The sequence below is a fragment of the Chiloscyllium plagiosum genome, unplaced genomic scaffold, assembly GCF_037043375.1.
Source record: "Chiloscyllium plagiosum isolate Xiang-an unplaced genomic scaffold, Cpla_swu_hap1 HiC_scaffold_49, whole genome shotgun sequence".
NCBI classification, from domain to species: domain Eukaryota; kingdom Metazoa; phylum Chordata; class Chondrichthyes; order Orectolobiformes; family Hemiscylliidae; genus Chiloscyllium; species Chiloscyllium plagiosum.
Window position 1 is genome coordinate 9,886,925 of NW_028270187.1, and position 20,730 is coordinate 9,907,654.

Below are 20,730 nucleotides of genomic sequence, written 5' to 3' on the forward strand. Positions count from 1 at the left end.
GTTTCATTACCTGACTAGGTAACATCATCAGTGGTGACCTCCAAGTGAAGCGAAGCTGTTGTCTCCTGCTTTCCATTTATATATTTGTCCTGGATGGGGTTGATATCAACCCCTCAGAAAACGAACAGGAAATGACATCACCACAAACCCCAGAAACCCCACAAACCTACACCCTAAACCTCAACCTGAGCTACAAATCTTCACAAAGCTTCATATCTGCATTGTGTGATGACAAGGGTTGCTGTTGGTGTGAAAATCACTTCAAGAAAGAGATGTCGGGGAAATCAGTTTAAATTGCAACAAATGGGAGGGAGCTTGGCATACAGATAGAGAAGGGGAGACTGAGAGACAGTGTTTTGGAAGGATGTATTCACAGGTTTCTGAAGGCTGAAATGAAGACATTTGGACAACATCTTGAAACCAGGGAAATTATTTCCAGGAATTGTGGGTGAACGGGATATTGGTGTGAGTTCAGAGGATGAAGACTTGTTCTGCAGCTTTGAACCTGGTAATGGGGTCAGCAGAGTCTTTGACTCATTGGGCTGAAGTTAACAATAATTTGTGTCAGTGTCGTTTTCATTGAATGTGACAGAGGGATCGTCTGCACGCAGCTGAGCTAGTTTCTTGGTACCATAGTTTCTATCTCAATGCATAAATAACCTACCCCACCCCAAGGTGTCCCTCTCATTCAATGTCAGCCAGATTCTCCCCGATATCATGGCTAGACGTACTCACCATCGCCCGGATATCTCTCAATATTCCGTGATCGCTGGCATTGGTGCCATCTTTAAAAGACAAATGGGCACATGAATTATCTTTCTTAGTTTGCAGCTGCCCTGTAATTCTTTTTCCTAAGCATGATCATGGTTTGAGCTCACCACCCAGTTCAGTCGAGTGTCTGCAGTCTGAAGACGTGTCCAGAAATTCAAGAAAAGCACTGATAACCTCCCAACTCTGTCACAATAAGTCTCACTGTATTCACTTTCTCCCTCACACTCACTGTATGTCTGTTACAGCACCTATCCCCGAACACGGCTCATAGTCTACCATTCTCACTACTGCATGCAGACATTTCTCTCTCTCTCTCTCTCGCTTACCCTCTTTCTCTCTCTCTCTCTCTCTCTCTCTACACCTCCTTTGTACCCACACTAATAGCACCGACTGGATTAAACACTGACTCACTCCAGACACCTCGCCATTCGCTCCCTCCCTAACCTATATCAGCACTATGAACATCTTCAATAATGCTGTGTTACCTCCTGTGAAGCACTGCTGTACTGTTCCACTTTGAATTGATTTGGTACTGGTTCCGGTTGGTGCCTGCTCTGGTTTTCCATTGCAGCGGTTTGTTTCTAGGATCTAGGTTAATGTGATTATTGATGGAGTCAAGGATGAGTACCATGCTTCCAGGAATTGCCTTGCTCTTCTTTGTTCGGCCTGTCCTAGTATCGTCGTGTTGTCTTAGGTAAACTCACAGTTCTTACTAGGCGAAATTGGGGACTGCAGACACTGGAGATTAAAGTCAACATTTGACTGGTGCTGGAAAAGCACAACAGTTCAGGGACCATCAGAGGAACAGGAAGATCGACCTTTCGGGAAGGAACCCTTCATCGTGGTTCTTACTGTATATGTATATGTGGATATCAGGGAGAGTTGGTCGTGCTGATTGTTTGCTCGTTGGTACTCATAGATACGGATCGCTAGCTATCGGCCTTTAGTCCTATACAGTGCTTAGTGCACTCGCTGCATGGAATTTTGTAACATGTTGGGTATCGGATGCTTTAACCTGGTGAGCCACTGTCTGAGTATGACTATCGGGTTGTATGCTGTGAAGATCCCTAGTGTTCAGAGCAGTCTCGTCAGTTCAGAAATGATTTTAGTAAATGGAAAAGCAGCCCGTGTGTTGGGTGTTGTCTTGTTTTCTTGATGTTCCTTGTCCGTTAGGCATCGACTGACGAAGCTGTGGATGTTATGTAGTTTTAGCAAAGAGTTTATATCTTTGTTATTCTTCCTCTCTTCACAACTCAGGGATGTTGCAGTGTTTTGTTTCTCTCTTGAACATTGTCTTAATGCAGCTCCTCTTGTGGGTGTTTGGCTGGTTCTGTTGTGATTTCGGGTCTGATCAATATCTGTGGACTTTCCGTGCACTTTTGTTGCACATTTATCATTCCTTGTAGCCATTTCATCTAGGTATAGGAATTGGTTGCTCTCCTCCTGTCTGGTAAATCTGATTCCAGTGAAAATGCTGTTGATATTCTGTGGTGTATTCTCAATATCAGCGCTTTTGCTTATCACAACATCCAGGTTCCTGACCAATGGCTTGCGTTTCATCTGCGGGAGGGTTATCTGTTCGAGTGTTTGCATTACTGCTTCAGCTATTAACCCAAGATGAGTGAAACCATAGACGTCACATTGATTTGCTCATATACCTGGTCATTGAATATAGAGTGTGTCATGACATGGGTTAAGTAGTTTTACAATGCTATTTTTTTATGGGTTCATGTTCGGTTTGCTGTTCTGATTATCCAAGAGCCTTGCTATAGTTTCTTTAGCTAAAGTTATCTCAATTGAATTAAAAAGTGCTGCAATGTCAAGTGAGACCATCACCTCACCTTTGTCGATATTCGTGTTCCTGATGTTGTCCAGAAATTCCAGTGATGAGTCTATGGAACGTGATCTCCGCCAATGAGGTGTTGAAACCAATTCAGAAGTTGCTTGGCTTGTCTGTGGGGGTTCTTGGTTAGGTCCTGTGTTAAATCTGATAGCTATGATTGGTTTCGGTTCGGACTCCCTCTGTTGGTACGTGTCGGTGTCTTTGTGCAGTTTCTCAGCTTTTGCATGTCGTCTCTTCTGTCGATTACCACTGTCATTCGGCCTCTGTCGGCTGGCATTATTACTATGTTCGTGTACTTTCTTAGCTCTTGGAGGGCTTTACTGTTGTTTATATTCAATGTGTTCGTTGATCTTCTTGTTGACAGTGTGGCTACCATGGTTTGCTTGATGGTCTGCTTCTGTTTCATCATTTACTTTGTTTGCTTTCAGAGTACATTCCCACGCTCCTTGGAAGTCGGTCTTTCTTGCGTCCTTGCAGTTTCAATTGAGTCACTAGTGCTGCTTTCTACGTGTCTGATAGTTGTCTCTTTGATATGTTTCTCACCAAGTTGTCTATTAGTTTGTCTTACTTACCGTGGGTTTGTGTGGCTAGATTTTTTTCTTGTAGCGCGGTTCTTTTCTTATATGTGATTCTGTTCGGTCCGATGGCTATTTCCGATGGCATGTCGCAGTCCACTGCAGATTGGTTAAATTTAAATTTAACGACTTATGGTACGTAGTTTCCTCTGCATCTGTGAAGTATGTTATGTGCAATTGTTATGGAACTTGTATCATCTTGTGGCCATTCTGTTTGGCTGTCTCTTGAGCATATAGGTTGTTGATTGATGGTTTATAATTGACACTGAGAGGTAATACCTTTTTTGATAAACAACTGCGAAGAAAGTGGAAATGTTTGTAATTCATGCTAAGGTGGTTATCATAGGTTCCCCATTTTCTTCCTTTCTTCAGCATATCTCAAATCCAGGTGCTTAACGTAACCAACAAAGAATTACTGTTCATACTTTAGTGCTTGTGTTAGCCTCTATCTGTGTGTGTGTGATGTGTCTGACAGACTCTGTGGTTTTTAAAGTGAGGCAATCTCCCACCTAACGACTGCCCTTCACATCCTACCACATCGACCGTGGTGGAGAGTGTAAACCGTCAAGCATTCAGTCTAGGAGGGAGAGAGGGAGGGAGGCAGCTCACAGCAGCATCCAAACTGACAGCACCATCACACACACACACAAACACACACCCGCAGACACACTCACACTCATATACACACAGACACACTCACACTCACAAACATACACACACAGACACACTTACATTTACAAACCTACACACAGACACAGACGGAGACACACAGAATCACAGACACACGCACACATGCAGACAAAGACACACACGCACACACAGAAGGCCGATAAATGGAGGACTGCAATTGCACAAAGGCGCCCTCAGCACGGAAAATGTTCATGTGGAAAATTTATGGCAGCCTTTGCAATGTGGAAATGATTTAGCTTTGAACATTGTTCGTGACACGGAATGTACAAAGTGTATATTCACTGCAACTTCATTCAAGCAGCGCTAAATGAACGATTTTGTAAGGAGATAAAATGAGTTGTATCGCACGTTCTTTCACTTGCACTGTTTTTCAATTCGAGCTTAAACATCAAACTGAGAAAGGATTGAAAAGTCCTGAAACAGACACGACATTGGTAATATCTCAGGAACAATATCGCTAGGTGTTGGGTGAAAACGTTCTGTGCATTCAAAAGCATTCTTTGATGTATTTTCAAAAATGAAAACTTGTGCAGTGCTGCGTGCAAGCGAGCAGAGGGAGATATTGTATGACTCAACATCAACAGGGAGAGGAGGAAACCCCCCACCCTCCTCTCACTTATCTCTCCAAACTTCAGACTATATGCCTGTATTCCTGATGAAAGGCTTTTGCCCGAAACGTCGATTTTACTGCTCCTCGGATGCTGCCTGAACTGCTGTGCTCTTCCAGCACCACTAATCCAGAATTAACAGGGAGAGACAGGGGCGTCAGGCAGGGGTAGCCTTTGGTCCCAAATGCAATGGACTTCCTCCAAAAGTTTCAAAAAGTTGCAGGCAGAGATACCCACACACGCAGATAAGTACATCAATAGACACAATACATCCATAAACAAACGCATACAGGTCTGGACACGCACACAGGCATGTCTAATGTGTCTGATTTTCTGTGTTTTTCTTTTTTCTGTCTTTCCCTTCTTCCTCAAAATTCCCTAATAAAGAGAGGTCGTTGTAGGAAGCAGCTTCAATGGGGTTTTGAGCAGTGGCTGTGTCTTCAGAGGCAGTGTGGCTACAGAGTAGGGAGGCTTGTGAAGGCTGGAATGGACCCATGGCTTCAGCTTGGCGCGGGCTGGTGTAGCACGGGATGGGCCACTGGCTGCAGTATCGTGTGGGTTGGCGTAACCTGAACTAGGCCTCTGACAGTGACATGGAATGCGTTGGCATAGCCTGGAGAGAGTCCCTGGCGATGGCATGGCATGGGTGAGCGTAGCCCAGAGTGGCACTGTGGTGATGACATGGCGTGGCTGGTGTAGCCTCTAATGAGAATGTAGAGCAGAGAAGGAAATGTTGGACCGTTTTTACGTTTATTTTTGCATTCTAAGTAAATGTGAATGGTGCCTGTGCATGGCAACCGTATGTACTTTTCATTGTATTTTATATTAAATACACGTGATAATAAATAATCAAATATAAAAGAAAAGCACGCAAACAGAAACACATAGCACATCCATACACAGACAGACACAGCAAATCTTTATGACAGAGATCGATACATTTTTAATTCATAAGGGGATCAATAGTCATTTGGAGAAGGCTGGAAAATGGTTTTGAGAATTATTTCAATCATGGTTAAACACGTAGACAATCCTACACACACACACACTAACTTCTACATATACACACACACACACTTATACACACACTCCTACAAACACATTCACGCAGACCCTCTTTCATACGCTCACAGACACATTAGCACAGTCACATACGCACACTGTCACACACCTATTCTCCTTTATACTCACACGCACATACTCTCACAGACCCCCCTAACAACCCTTCTACCCAACCCCCCACACACACATACCCGTATGCACACATATGCATTTAAGTGGGGTGAATCTGTACATTTCAGTTTGCTCAAAACTGCATGAATCCATGCAAGGTTATGTAAATCCGCTTTTTTAGATTAGAATCAGTCTTACCATTGCGGCACAGACAGTCTCACACCGGGTAGCTCACGCTTTCAATACATTAGCTGGGCCAACATGACATCAATTGTTAAATTTCACTTGACAATTTAATTTCTAAAAAGGTTTTGCGATTTACATTTGAAAGAATTGAAACCAGCATGTCATTCTAACAGATGAGAGAGTTAACAAACAATCCGGGTCTTTTTCAATATATTTTTTCAGTTGCATCACATTGGAAACGTTTGCTATAAATTCTGTCTTAATTCTTATAATCCACAACTACCTGATTAAGGAGCAGCGCTCCGAAAGCTAGTGCTTCCACTTAGGCTGTTGAGCTATGACTTGGTGTTGTGTGAGTTTTTTTTTTAAACTCTGATTAAACAGCACAGCAGACGTGATGTCCAAATGGCCAAATTCGGATCGAATTTCTTATGCTCTTACAATCCTGTGGTGTCTGGAAATGTCTTTCTGCCCGTTCAGTGCAGGGCAAATTTGGTAAGTATTTGAATTTGAAGAGAGTTAACGGAAATGTGTACGCATTTGAGGAATTGAATTGCCTCTATGTCTTCGTAATTGTGTCCTTGTATTAAAAGCGTGGTGAGGGGAAACATTTTGAGAATAAGTCATACCAATTTCAGACTGAGAGAAAGATTACCCTTTATCTTTAGCACCGTGCAATTTGTGGTGTTCTCAATCTGTAGATGCAATGAGGACTGGGTTGTAACAACATTCAAGGTTGGGTTCCAGAGAGCGTTGATGAACAAATAAAACAGACAGGAAAGCGGTGTTCAGCCACATTCACATCAACAATGAGCATTTCGATTTATACAACAGGCTCAAAGGATGGAATGACACACAACTGCTTCTAACTCGTGTTGTTCTTTCACTCAGCGCTGTTACAGAAGGAGAGGAAGATGTCATTTTGCCAGTCAGGTCGTTACAATGAGACAGGAGAAGGTTATTTCTGCCCTTCACAAGAGCCACATAGAAAAAGGATGACGTTATTCAGTCACTTGAGGACATTACACAGCACAGGATGAGGCAATGCAAACTTTCTAAGCTACTACACAGCAACAGGGAAACCCTGGTTAACTATCAGGAAACACACAGCAGAGGAAAACTGTTGATTTTCAGTTTGGAAATCTGTAACTTAGTGAAGAGCCTCAGGGAACAATGTAACATCATCAACTAATTACAATCAATATCAATGTTTTTGAATGAAGGGATTCACTAGATTGGGGCTCAGTGAACTCATCCGCCATGACAGTCATTCAATAACATGCCAAGTGGAGGTAGAAAGTCTGCAAAAGGATACAGACAGGTGACGTTACAGTGCAAACTTGCATCAGACCCAGTATATAATGTAGGTAGTGGGATTTTTGTACTGTGACAGAAGTATAAAACAACAGCAAACAACTTAAATGGACAATCATAGAGTGATTCAGCATGGAACCGTGCCCTATGGCACAAACGGTCATCCTGACCACGGTGTGAACAGTTAGTTCAAATTACCCGCATTTTGTCCATGTCCCTCGAAACCCATCCATGTACCTATCCAAATATTTGATAAATATTGCTGATGTGTCTGCCTCATCTCCCCGTAAACCTGTGCCCTCTAGTTTTCAATCTCACATCGCTGGGGGAAAAAACTATAGATATCCATCCTATCTTTGTCTCTCATGTTTTTATACATCACAATAATGTCACCCTTCATTCTTCTATGTTCCAAGAAATAAAGTCGTATCTTCACCAACCTCTCCCTATAACTCAGGTCTACTAGTCCCTGCAATACCCTCCTAAATCTTCTTTCCAGTTTAACTATATCTTTCCTTTAACGGGTTGGTCAAGGCTGTACACAATTTTCCAAGTGCATCCACACCAGCGATTAATGCAATTGTAACATCGCGCCCCAAAACCTATACTCAATGCCTCTACCGATGAAGGACATCATGTTAAATGTCTTGTTCACCACTCTGTTGACATGTGACACCGCTTTCAATTAACTATGTACTTGTATTCTTAGGTCACTCTGTTCTATAACACATCTCAGGATATTACAATTTACTGGATAAGCCCTACATTGGTTTAACTTTCAAAGTGTAAAACCTCACACTTATCTGTATTGAATTGCATTTGCCAATCCTCAGTTCAAAATCGCTCTGTAATTTCTGTAAGCCTTCTTTGCTATCAATTATACCCCCCCCCCCCCCCCCCCCACGCCAGTTTTGTATCATCTGTAAACGTAATAACCTGTTTTGGAGTATTTGGAGCATTTTGCGCAGTTTTGAGACCCATAATCTCATAAACGATGTCTGGGCCTTGGAAATTATGCAGAATAGGTTCACGGGAACGATCCCAGGATGAAACTCTTAACAGATGAGGAATATTTGCGGACTCTGGGACGAGACTCAATTGAGTTTGTAAGGATGGGTGGGGAGGGTGAATCTAATTGAAACTTGCAGAATACTGAATGGCCTGGACAGAATGGATGTTAGGAAGGTGTTTCCATTGGCAGGAGAGAGTAGAACACGAAGGCACAGCCTTAGAGTAAGGAAATACCTTTTAGAAGGGAGATAAGGAGAAACTTCTCCAGCTAGTGAGTGGTTAATCTCTGGAATTCATTGCACTGGAGGCTGTGCTGGCCAGTAACTTGAGTATGTGTAAAACTGAGACGGACAGGTTTTTGAGTATCAAGGAATTGAGGGTTAAAGGGAGAAAGCCGAGAGAATGGGGTGAAGAAATCTATCAGCCATGATCGAATCATGGAGCAGAGTCAAAGGTCTGAATGGCGTAATTTCTGCTCCTACTGTCTTATAGTCTTATGGTACTTCTCATGCTTTGTACACTCAATTTATGTAAATAGCCAACAACAAGACTCCCAACGGCGAGATCTGTGGCACTAGTTATAGGCCTGCAGTTTGAGAAACAACCTTCCCCCACCACCCTCTGCCTCCTACTATCGACCCAATGTTAAATCCAATTAGTTAGCTCTTCCTGGACCTCATGCAACCTAACCTTTCCGACTAATCTACTTGTGGTACGTTGTCAAATGTCTTAATAATGTCTGTATTGAGATCATCCATTGTCCTAGCCTTATCAAATCTTTTAGTTACCTTTTCGAAAAAAGGGTCCGGAAGATCGAATTAGGGTTAGTATTCCTACAGTGACCCTCTGAAGAGTATCCTACCCAGAACCATTACCCTACATTTCATCAGACTAATGCACCTAACTGATACATCCCGGAACACTGCGGACAGTTTAGCATGGCTAACTTATCTAATGTGTGCATCTTTTTGGCGTGGCAGTAAACGTATGCAGACACGGGGAGAATGTGTAAACTCCACACAACCAATCACCTGAAGCTGGGTCTCTGGTGCTGTGATGTAGCAGTGTTAACCACTGAGCCACTGTGCCACATGGACCCGATTGCCACTGCATCAGTTTCTGTGCCTGCTATGAGCAGCTTCTCTGCTACAAGTAATCCAAACAAGAAATAATCTGAAATGTGAGAATTGACACTCCCCTGCCATTGCTCAATTGAGCTTTTTTCTGAGACATTTGGGCACGTCTGCCTTGATTACCGCTCTTGAAAAAAACCCAAGGACAAAATAATCGTGTCAAACTGACCGCATCACCACTATACCATTGATATTGTGTAACAATCAGGTTGGGGTTAGGTTTTAACATTAAGCAACTGGATTTGAGTTTTGCCAATTAAATCAAATTATTCCCAGAATACCAAAAACCAATGGAATTTGAAATTGATTGCATTGACAACATCTGACCAATGAGAGGTAACAAATCTTGTGAAATTACAAAAATGAAGGGCATGTTGGATATTGCCCAGAGCCAGCTGCCCATCGAACATGAGAGCGTATGTAACCCTTAAAACTCTCATATAAAAATATCAGAAGGCACCGTCTTTTTAAGAGATACCAAGCCAATTTAAAGCTAAAAATACGCGCAATAGAAAGTAAGGCGGCAGCACAGGGTGAAGACAGTAGAATCAGAAGGACAGAAGGAAACAGCAGAGTTCGAAGGGCAAGTGGAAGATAGCAGATTCGGAAGACAGGGAGGAAGATGCTCGAACTTTGAGAGATTAAATCCATTTTGTGTTTCGCAATTATGTTATTGCAGCAGCATTTTAATAGAGTAGGATGAGAAAATGATTAGGCAAGAAAAAAAAAGATCAGAATTTTCAAATAACTTTGCTTAGTGTTCACTGTCTGGAGTGTGGTGCTGGAAAAGCACAGCAGGTCAGGTAACATCGGAGGATCAGGAGAATCGACGTTTCGGGCATTAGCCCTAATGGGTATGGAGGTAGCTAGGAATGCGATAGATGGATGAAGGTGAGGGAGAAGGTGCCAGTTAAGAGGGGGCAATAATGGATGGGTCCGGAGGGTGGTTCCGAGTTGGAGGCTTGGAACTGGGAAAATGTGGGAGAAGGGGAAATGAAGAAGCTGTTGAAATCGACATTTATCCCGTGTGGTTGCAGGGTCCGAAGGTGGAACATGAGTCGTTCCTCCTCCAGGCGTCGGTTGGTAACGGTTTGGCGATGGAGAAGGTCCAGGACCGAGCTGTCCTTGATGGAGTTGGAGGGGAAGTTGAAGGGTTCATCCATGGGGCGGTGAGGTTGGTGGGTGCGGGTGCCCCAGAGATATTCACTAAAATGATCCACAAGAAGGTGTCCTGCTTCCCTGATGCAGAGGAGACAACACCGGATGCAACGGATGCAGTAGATGACATTAGTAGAGGTACAGGTGAATTCCTGCTGATGTGGAAGGATTCATTGGGGACTTGAATTGGAGTGAGGGGAGTGGTGTGAGCGCAGTTTCTACACTTGCTGCGGTGACTGGGAAATGTGCCAGGAATGAGCTGTTGGCTGGTAGGGTGTGTGGACCTGACGAGAGCGTCCGGGGGGGAATCATCTTTTCATGACATTGGTAGGGGTAGGGAGGTAAATATATCTCTGGTGGTGTGGACCATTTGGTTGTGGCGCAAGTGGCGGAGGATGCAGAGGTTGGTGGAGTAGAATATCAGTTTTGTGAAATGAATATATTTCCACACGAGGTAAATGTGGATTTTAAAAGCTTCCTCATTTACCCTCACCCCACATTATCCCAGTCCCAAGCCTCCAACTCAGCACCTCCCTCTGGTCACGTCCATCACTGCCATCTCTGGCGTATCACCTTCTCCTTCACCTTCATCAACCCATCGCTTTCATAGCTACCTCCTCCAACTCCGCCCACTCTCATTTATCTCTCAGCCCCGACCCACAAGCCTCGTTCCAGATGAAGGGGTCATGCCTGAAACGTCAATTGTCCTGCTCCTCGAATACTGCCTAATCTGCTGTGCTTTTCCAGCACCACCCTCTCGACTCTGATCTCCAGCATCTGCTGTCCTCACATTTTGCTTAGTGTTCACTATTAGAGTTAGGAAAATCATATATTATATTTCTACAAACTTTGGAAACCAAGCGTTTTCTCTCATTCACTCTTTTAGCAGATCCCGAGGCAAGCATGTGTTAAGAAATTGAAGGCATATACTGTATCTTTCAGAGAGAGTGAATGCTGTTCCGCACTGACAGCTTACAAAAGCAGTCTCAGAGTATAGGAAAATTGAAAACATATAACATTTTGCTCTGAAGTGGATGCCTAAGTTGGTTGCTGTTTTGACAACAGTTCGAGTTTAACCAATCAATTTAAATTATGAACCAGGATACTAAAACACAATCGGTTTTGAATTTATCCTTTTGCCAACATCGAACGATGAGACAATCTGATGTTGTGGACAGAACAAAGGTTGGCATTATGAAAATCAGACAGAGCAATTGCCATTGACAGACAGCAAGAAAGCCCCAAGACATTAAAACGCTCTCTATCAAAAGTACATTTTCATATGAAACATTTCCACAGGAAAAAGAAAGAAGACGACCCAGGGAAATTTTCAACCGGAAGAAGGCAGGCACTGATGATGACTGACGCTGTGTGGTTTTGAAATTAAGTTTATGTAATGTGAATAAGTGTTTTATTGGAACAATATATTGATATCGAGTTGGAGGTGGGTAATAAGCGGTATAGAGAAAGGGGCGTTAGAGTTCTGAATAGTTGTTGTTTAATGTTCACATTTAAAGTTAAAAAATAAGTTGGTATTATTTTCTTTAAATGATGAAATTTGACAGTTTTCTGTCACTCATATTTTAACAGACGATGAGACAAGATGAGTTTTTCTGAATCTTTGGTTTAATTAACAGGAAGTTCGCCGCTGCGTCATAAACAGTGTTTAATTTATTTAGCAGAGGTGTTGGAACTCATTTCTTGCAAAAAAAAAGTATTAATATTTTCCTCACAACTGACGTCATGCTATACATTATTTGGCCTTTTGTTTTCCCTCTTCATCCTGTTTGAAATATTTGCGGTCACAATAGCTACTTCATAGTCTGCAGGATCATTTCATGAATCTAAAGAGATTTGAATAACTTTGATCTCCCTCAATAGACAGGGATGTGTCTCATAGAATCATATGAATTTACGGTACAGAAGGCCCCATCGTGTCTATATCGCTCCTAATAAAACTATCCAGCTAGCTGAATCATCTATCTGTATCTCCGTAGCTTTTAAATTCAGCACTCATTTGGTACACTGACTTACAACTCTTCAATACAATGATTTTTTTCCGAGTACTTCCGCTTTAATAATTCTAATTTCATGCAGTTCATCAATTGATCCGGTCCCCTAGTTCCCTAATATTTCAAGAAGGTTTCTGTTCCGTCCTCTTTGTCGACAGAATCAACGTATTCACCTGTGTGTCACCTCGTGATTCATCAGAGGACTAAACTTTGACACATGATCTATGTGTCACCCTCTCCTGCCTGGAATCAAACGAGATTTCTTCGTAGCCTGAGTGACACTTCAGGTTATGCTGACGGAGGGAGCACAACTCTGTGAATTTTCCATTGTTCAATCAAACAGAAATCACATTTTATACCTGGAATAAGTACAATATTGGAAAATATTCCTGGAAATCCCAGCGAGTACTCTGCCGTGTCCTACTCCTCTCTTCTTACACAATTTTCCTTCTGTTCAACTTCTGCTCCAGTTTCGAAGCCATGTAGCAGACCGTATGTATACTTCTTGCAGAGGGGGTTCATCAGACCTTGAGATCTCCCTGAATGAATGCAGCAGCAAACAACACAAACCCAAGAATTCCATCCACAGAACTTCCACTGGCTTTGCAATGACAGGAGCAACTCAAATCCATGTATACATGGTACACCCACTCAGCGTTGAAGATGCATTCCTATCCTCAGTTTCTTTTCCTGGCTGTTAACCCGTTACATTTCTGCACAGTCCCAGTGATCTGAAATATTAACAGTTCTCAATCGATTTAGTTGACAAAGTAACTGCACACTTTTCAGTACCTCAGTCACGCTAACAGCAACACTGCTGTTGCCAGTAGTTGAATTTTGGGGTGGAGGTGATAGTCTCCAGCAGTATTACCACTATAGCATTAATTCATGGAACTATGTAATGACTCAGAACCCAGATTCGAAACCCGCCAAGACAGATAGTGGAATTCAATAAAATAAGAGGAAATGGAATTCTGAATTCTTCCTCAGCCAATAATATCTGGAGAACTGGAAGGATATAAAGGTTTGTGTGCAACATTCGTAAATTATGGCAATTAAATGGGGGGTGGGGAGGTACGATAATTAGTTTTGTGGACGACACAACAACTAGCTATGTAGTTCACAGAGAGGAGGAAAGTGTTAGGTGACAGGAGGATATAAACGGGTTGTTCAGATAGCCAGAGCAATATCCAATGATAGTTAAAACTGGTAAATGTGAAGACACGCTGGATTTGCTCTGAAGCAGGGAAGTTTGATGCAGGAACCTGATACATGTATATAAGAGCAAATGAAGAAGCAGTGATCCGAAAGTTAGTGTTTGGAAATAACCTATTGGACTGTAACCTGGTGTTCGTGATTTTTAATTTTGTCCACCCCAGTCCAACACTGACGCCTGCATATCATTATTAATTAACGAGTCCGTTGCTGCAGTAAGGTGGGACGATAACTTGGAGAGTCTTCAAATGAGGCTTTGTTGTTAGACAATAGTGTAAAAAACGATGACAGACATATTGTTGAGCTATATTATTAACCCCTAGATAAAAGTAAATACAGGAGCAGGTATAGAAGCAATTCAATGGGGTGTGTAAATATAATAATAGGGTAATTATATTTAGGAATTTTAACTCAGTGTGGCAGTGATGATTTTTAAAGTCGATGTAGGTGTCTTGACATTTACTCCAGAGCGCTTCTTATGTCAACATGTAGAAGATACAACATGAGGCGGTACAATACTGGGTCTCATTGTGAGATCGAAGCCGGTCAGGTGTTCTAGGCTGGATTTGGAGAGCATTTTTGGACCAGTAAACGTAACATCATGTGTTTTAAGGTTGTCAAGGAAAAGACGAAAAAGTCTTAAAATACGTAGTTTTTGAATTGGGGAGGCAGATTTTATTAAAACATTTAAGGATCTGGCCAATGTACATTTACTTCTGGGTAAAACTGTAGCTGAACAGGTTGGGGCGGAAGGGGCAGTGGTCCCATGCTCAAAATGTAATTGATGGGAGTGTCAGCCCAACACGTTAGGCCGAAGATGAAGTTTAGGAAAACCTTGAACGTATACAATTATTCAGAACGGATAAAAAGAAATGAAAGAGGAGCTGAACGCAGGTATGAAGTGAGCAGGTCAATGGAGGTCCTAGTTGAGTATAGGAAGTGTAGGGCTAAACTTAAGAAAATAAGTAGAAGAGGCAAAAAGGGGGTGTGATAGAACATCAACGGCTCTGATTAGCAAGATTAAGGGGGAGAGGATAACGCGAGGAAGAATGGGAACTATTAGGGATCAAGAAGGTAACCTGTGCACAGAGTCAGAGAATATGTTAAACTTGCACTTCATATCGGTCTTCATTTTGGAGAAGCAGTTATTGGATTCAGGGCAGACTCATACAGAAGCTGAGACGAATTGGAAGTTTATGCGGCATCAAGAGTGGACAATTGCCCAGATTTGGATAAGCTATATCATAGGCGGATGTGGAAGATGAGGGAGGAAATTACTGGCTCTGAACCTTTTTTTTTATTTTGTCTCAGTCCACAGAGGAAGTGTGATAGGACAGGCCAACATCTCATGTAGGTTCACATTTTACCCTGAGCGCTAGAAATAAAACACGGGATTAAAGGCCATCTTATCTCATATCAGTGGCATTGAAACAATTGTAGAAAATTCTGATAACTGTTGAGGCTGAATCATTAATTATCTTCAAAATGAGAGAGACATATTTTTTTAACAACGTTTACAGGAAAAATGCAGCAAAGTTGAATGGAGGATTATCAGCATAAATATAAACTAATTGAAAGGAAAAACAGACTCAGAGAGCGGATGGCCATACTGTTGGTCCTATGTTTAAAAGGACCAACACTTTTTTCACTATCCCTGTATTCACAAGAACTTCAAACCCGCTCGCTCTGGAGTGAGGCACAGTTCTAATAAAATCGACTGATTCAAGGAATTCATAAATGCAGTACTAATAGACAGAAAGGTCCAACAGAGGACGGCGACAACACGGATTGGCTGTTTGGGTGACAATTTGCATCAGCGCAGTAATCACAACCAGAAGGAAGACGTCAGCAAGACGCGCTCCAAGACCGAGCAGTGACCTGCACTGAAGTGCATGTTGTAATCGGCCTGGTGTGAGGAGAGCTTATCAATGAAGCATTGCATCACTGCAGTGTCACACACCTTCTCGAACCAAACCTAAATATGAAGGGATGGTGAGATGTATTATTGCAAAATTTGTTGGTAGCAGAGTGGGTAGTAAGGTTTTGGCTTAAGAAGATTCGAAGAGCAGCAGCTAAGCAAATAGTACAGGTATGCTCAGATAATCACTTGTTAAGTTTCCTCTTTAGTCTTATGGCAGATAAGATTGCAGTTAGGACCATTGCATGTTCTCTCTACAGGATGTGTGAGCTCATAGATGTTGTTCTTGATGACTACACGTATGGGAAGTACAACACATTTGCAGCTCCTGGGATATTGTGTTCGGGAGCTGGATTCTGTCAAGATCATTCGGAACGCTGAGCTCATCATAGATAAGAGCTTTAGTGAGGAGGTTAAACCCAAATCTCTCTCTTAGCCATATACGTGTAATAACTCTGCCTATCCACGCCGTGACTTCATCAGACTTAACTCCTCGGTCCTCTTGTATTACAATAAATTCGATTTAATGCAACATTCCATGATCCCTGTCATGTTCCAGGCAGAGAGTAGCTGAGTGACCAAGGGGAAAGGCAAAGGGAGTAGACAGAGAGTGCAGGAATCCTCTGTGGCCAATCTCCTCGAAAACAAGTATTCAAGTTTGAAGATTGTTGGGAGGGGAATGGCCATTAAGGGGAATCCAGTAGGAGGCAGGTCAGTGGCAATACAAGTGTGTTTGGGCACAGCGGGCAAGGGTAAAGGTAAAAGAGGGTCTCATGAGACAGGAGGCTCGATATTTATAGGGACAGACTGGAGATTCTCTGAAGGCAAATGCGAATCTAGGATGATGTGCCACAGGTGCCACGGTGCAGCCTGTCTCAGAGCAGCTGCAGAACGGTCTCAAGGGGGAGGTTGAGCAGCCAGAAATCATTGTGAACATTGGCACAAATGACATAATTAGAAATAGGGATGATGTCCTGCGAAGTGATTATAGAGAGCTATGAAGGAGAAAAGTTAAAAACCAGGACCTCAACGGTGATAATGTCATGATTACTTCCAGTGCTACGAGATCATGAGGGTAAAATAGAAAGATATGGCAGATAAATCCATGGCTAAAGATTGGTGCAGAAGCAGGAATTTGGATTTTTAGACTAGTGTTATTTTTTGCGAGGAGAGAGGTGACCTGTTCAAGCGGGACGTGTTGCAACTGAACTGGAGAAGTACCAATATACTGATGGCCAGCTTTGTGAGTGCAACATGAGAGGGTTTAAAGTCGATTAGTGGGATGGAGGTGGGGATGGGATCATCAACATCAGGGAGGCAATTACAAGGCTGGAAGGAGATACAGTAATTAGACATAATAAGTTGGAGAGACAGGTCAGGCTGGAACATGACAGTGAACAAGGAGTGCTTATCGAATTAAATTACATATATTTTAATGCAATAGGGTTGTCAGGTAAGGGAATGAAATCAGGGCATGGGTATAGTGAAATGGGATCTTATAGCCATTATAGAAATATGACTAAGGGAGGAACAGGGGCTTTAGTCGGGACAGAGGTGGTGGGAGGGGTAGTTGCATTTGTCATTAATGTGCGTATTGCAGCAGTAATCAGAGGTGAAATAACTGAAGGATCATCCAACGAGGTTTGTCGGTAGGGCCAAGCATGAAGAAGGGGGTGGTGACGTTATTGGGGTTGTACTATAGGCCTTCAAACAGTCAATGGAAATTAGAGGAACAAATATGCAGGGAGATCGGAGAAACTTGCAGGAGCATTGGGATTATCATAGCACGGGATTTTAATTTTCCTAACATAGACTGGCAGTGCCAGAGAGTTAAGGGTTTAGGTGGGGTGGACTCTGTTAAATTCATGCAAGAAAGTTTCCTCAAGTAGCATATAGAGGAATCTACGTGGGAAGCGGCACGACCCGACCTACTCTTGGGGAATAGAGCAGGACAGGTGACGGAGGAGACAGTGGGGGAGCACTTTGAAACCGTTGACCACAGATCTAATAATTGTTAAATAGGTATGGAGGGGGACAAAACAAGTCCACAGGTTCAAGTTCTAAACTGGGACAAGGTGACTTTTGATGGAATTAGACAACAGATTGCAGGGTTTGACTGGAATGGCTTGTTTGCAAGCAAAGGCACCTTTGGCATGTGGGAAGCCTTTAAAAGTGAGAGAGCTAGAGTTCAAGGTCTTTATATTTCTGTGATGGTAATGGATAATTTTGGCAGGAATAGGGAGCCTTGGATGACAAGAGATATTGACCAGAAAAAAGGAGGAGATGTGGCTCATGTATAGGCAACTCGAATGTAGGGAATCCCTCTAAGTATATAAGGGATACAGGAGTTTACTGAAGAAGGAAATAAGAAGGGTGAAAATGTATCACGACATTGTCTCGGCTGGGAAGATTAAGTTGAATCCAAAGATGCACTTTGAATATATTAAATTAAAATGAATAATTAGATAGAGCAGGCAACCCCTCAAGAACCAAAATGGACATGTATATGTGGAACCACAGGAGATCCACAACAGCGAGGTCCTCAACGAATATTTTACCTCTGTGTTCACCATGGAGAAAGACAGGAGAACTTGGAACTTGGGGAAGTTAGTGGTGATATCTTGGGGACAGTCAATATCACAATAGAGGAGATTGAATGTACGAGAATGTTGAACAGGGATCCATCTCCGACTCTGATCAGATATATTCAAGAATACTGCAAGAGCTTAGAGAAGAATTTGCGGGAATCCTAGCTGATAATTTTGAATCATCATTAACCACAGGTGAGGTCTCGAAGACTTGGGTGGAGCAAATTGTATGCCATTATTCAAGATGGACAGCAAAAAAGTGGCCAGGGATCCATAGACCACTAAGCTTAACATTTGGTGGCTATGTTACGTGAGAGGATGCTGAGATGAGATATGCATGCATTTGAAAAGACAGTGTTTGATTAGGAATAGTCAGCATGCCTTTGTGAGTGGGAGATAATGACTGACAAATTTGTTAACGTTCTTTCATGAAGTGACCAGGAATGTTGATGAGCGAGGGGCGGTAGACGTCGAGGAATGTGGCGCTGGGAAAGCACAGCAGGTGAGGCAGCATCTGAGGATCAGGAGAATCAATGTTACGGGCATTCATGATGAAGGGCATTAGATTCAAACATCGACTGTCCTGCTCCTCGGATATTGCCTGATCGGTTGTGCTTTTTCCAATATCACGCTTTTTAAATCTGATCTCCCACATCTGCAGGCTAGGAAAACGTGAGGCTTGCAGATATGGGAGATCAGATTTGAAAAATGTGGTATTGGAAAAGCACAACCGGTCAGGCAACATCTGAGAAGCAGGAGAGTTGATGTTCTTGTCTAATGCCTTTCATCGGGAATGTGAAAAATATTGATTCTCCTGATCCTCAGATGCTGCCTCACTTGCTGTGTTTTCCCAGCGGCATATTTCTCGACGTCTACAGGACTTCTCTCCTCAACTTCCTGGTCACTTCATCAAAGAACGTTAACAAGTTTAACAGTCATGATCTCTCAGTCACAAAGGCATGCGGACTATTCCTAATCACTTTTTCCTAGGGTGCTTTAGTATATACAGATTTAGTCGATCTGGATTTCAATTACACCAGGACACGATGACGCTATTCAGAAGCTACAGCCTGAAGTACTGTAAATGGAGGGGGCCAATCAGCGCTTGAGCCTATAACACTGGACCCACAGTACATAGAACATAGAATAATACAGTGCAGTACGGGCACTTCGACCCTCGACATTGCGCCGACTTGTGCAACCAATCTGAAGCTTAGTTATTCTACATTATTCCATTTTCAACCATATATTTTTCAAATGACCACTTAAATGCCATAAAAGCTGGCGAATCCACTACTGTTGCACGCAGTGTGTTTCACGACCTTACTACTCCCTGAGGGAAGAAACTACGCCGGAGAGCTGTCCTATATCTATCACATCTCAATTTAAAGCTATGACCCCTCGTGCTAGCCATCACCATCTGAGGACAAAGGCTCTCACTGTCACTGTCCACTCTACTTAACTCTCTGATTATCTTACATGTTTCAATGAAGTCACCCGTCAACCTTATTATCTCTGAAGAAAACAGCCTCAAATCTCATAGCTTTCCTCATAAGAAGCTCCCTCGATACTAGGCAATATCTTAATCCATCTCCTCTAAACACTTTCACATCCTCTGGTAATGCGGTGACCAGAACTGTATGCAACACTCGGACTGTGGCCGCATTGGAGTTTTCTACAGCTGCAACATGACCTCATACCTCCGAAACTCAATCTCTCTATCAATAAAAGCTAACACATATGCCTTCTTAACAACCCTATCAACCTGGGTGGCAACTTTCAGGGGTCTATGTACATGGACACCGAGATCCCTTCTCATTTACACTACCAAGAATCTTACCATTAGCCCAATACTCTATATTCCTAATGTTCCTTCCAAACTGAATCAGCTCACACTGTTCGACATTGCACTCTATTTTCTCCCTCTCAGCTCAGCTCTGCAGCCTGTCTATGTTCCTCTGTAAACTTCAATATCATTCAGCACAACTCCACTGACGTTACTATTATCCGCAAATTTACTTATCCATCCATCCACACCCTCATCCAGATCATTTATAAAAAATGACAAACAGCAATGGCTCCAAAACAGATCCTTGAGGGTTACCACTCGTAATTGAACTCCAGGATGAACATTTCCCATCAACCACCGCACTCTATCTATTTTCAGTTAGCCAATATCTGATCCAAACTGCTAAATCAACCTCAATCCCATGCCTCCGTATTTTGTACCGCAGGGTCCTTAACAAACACCTTCCTGAAATCTACATGAACTGCATCAACCACTTTACCCTCATCCACCTATTTGGTCACCTTCTCAAATAACTCAATAAGGTTTGTCAGGCACGAACAACCTTCACAATATCGTGTTGACTATCCTGAGTAAAAGTTTTTCCTCCCTACTTGATAATAAATCCTGTGTCATATAACTTTTTCCAACACTTTACCCTCAACCAAAGTAAGGCTCGCTGGTGTACAATTAATGGGGTTGTTTCTAATCCCTTTCTTGAAGTAGGGTCAACGTTTTCTACCCTCCAG

At 42.6% G+C, this 20,730-nt stretch overlaps 2 pseudogenes; one reads left to right on the forward strand and one right to left on the reverse strand.

The window, feature by feature from the left end:
• Positions 1–3,277, reverse strand: part of LOC148135505 (uncharacterized) — a 75,677-nt pseudogene extending 72,400 nt beyond the window's left edge.
• LOC148135504 (uncharacterized) overlaps positions 1–20,730 on the forward strand; it is a 303,943-nt pseudogene that overhangs the window by 124,001 nt on the left and 159,212 nt on the right.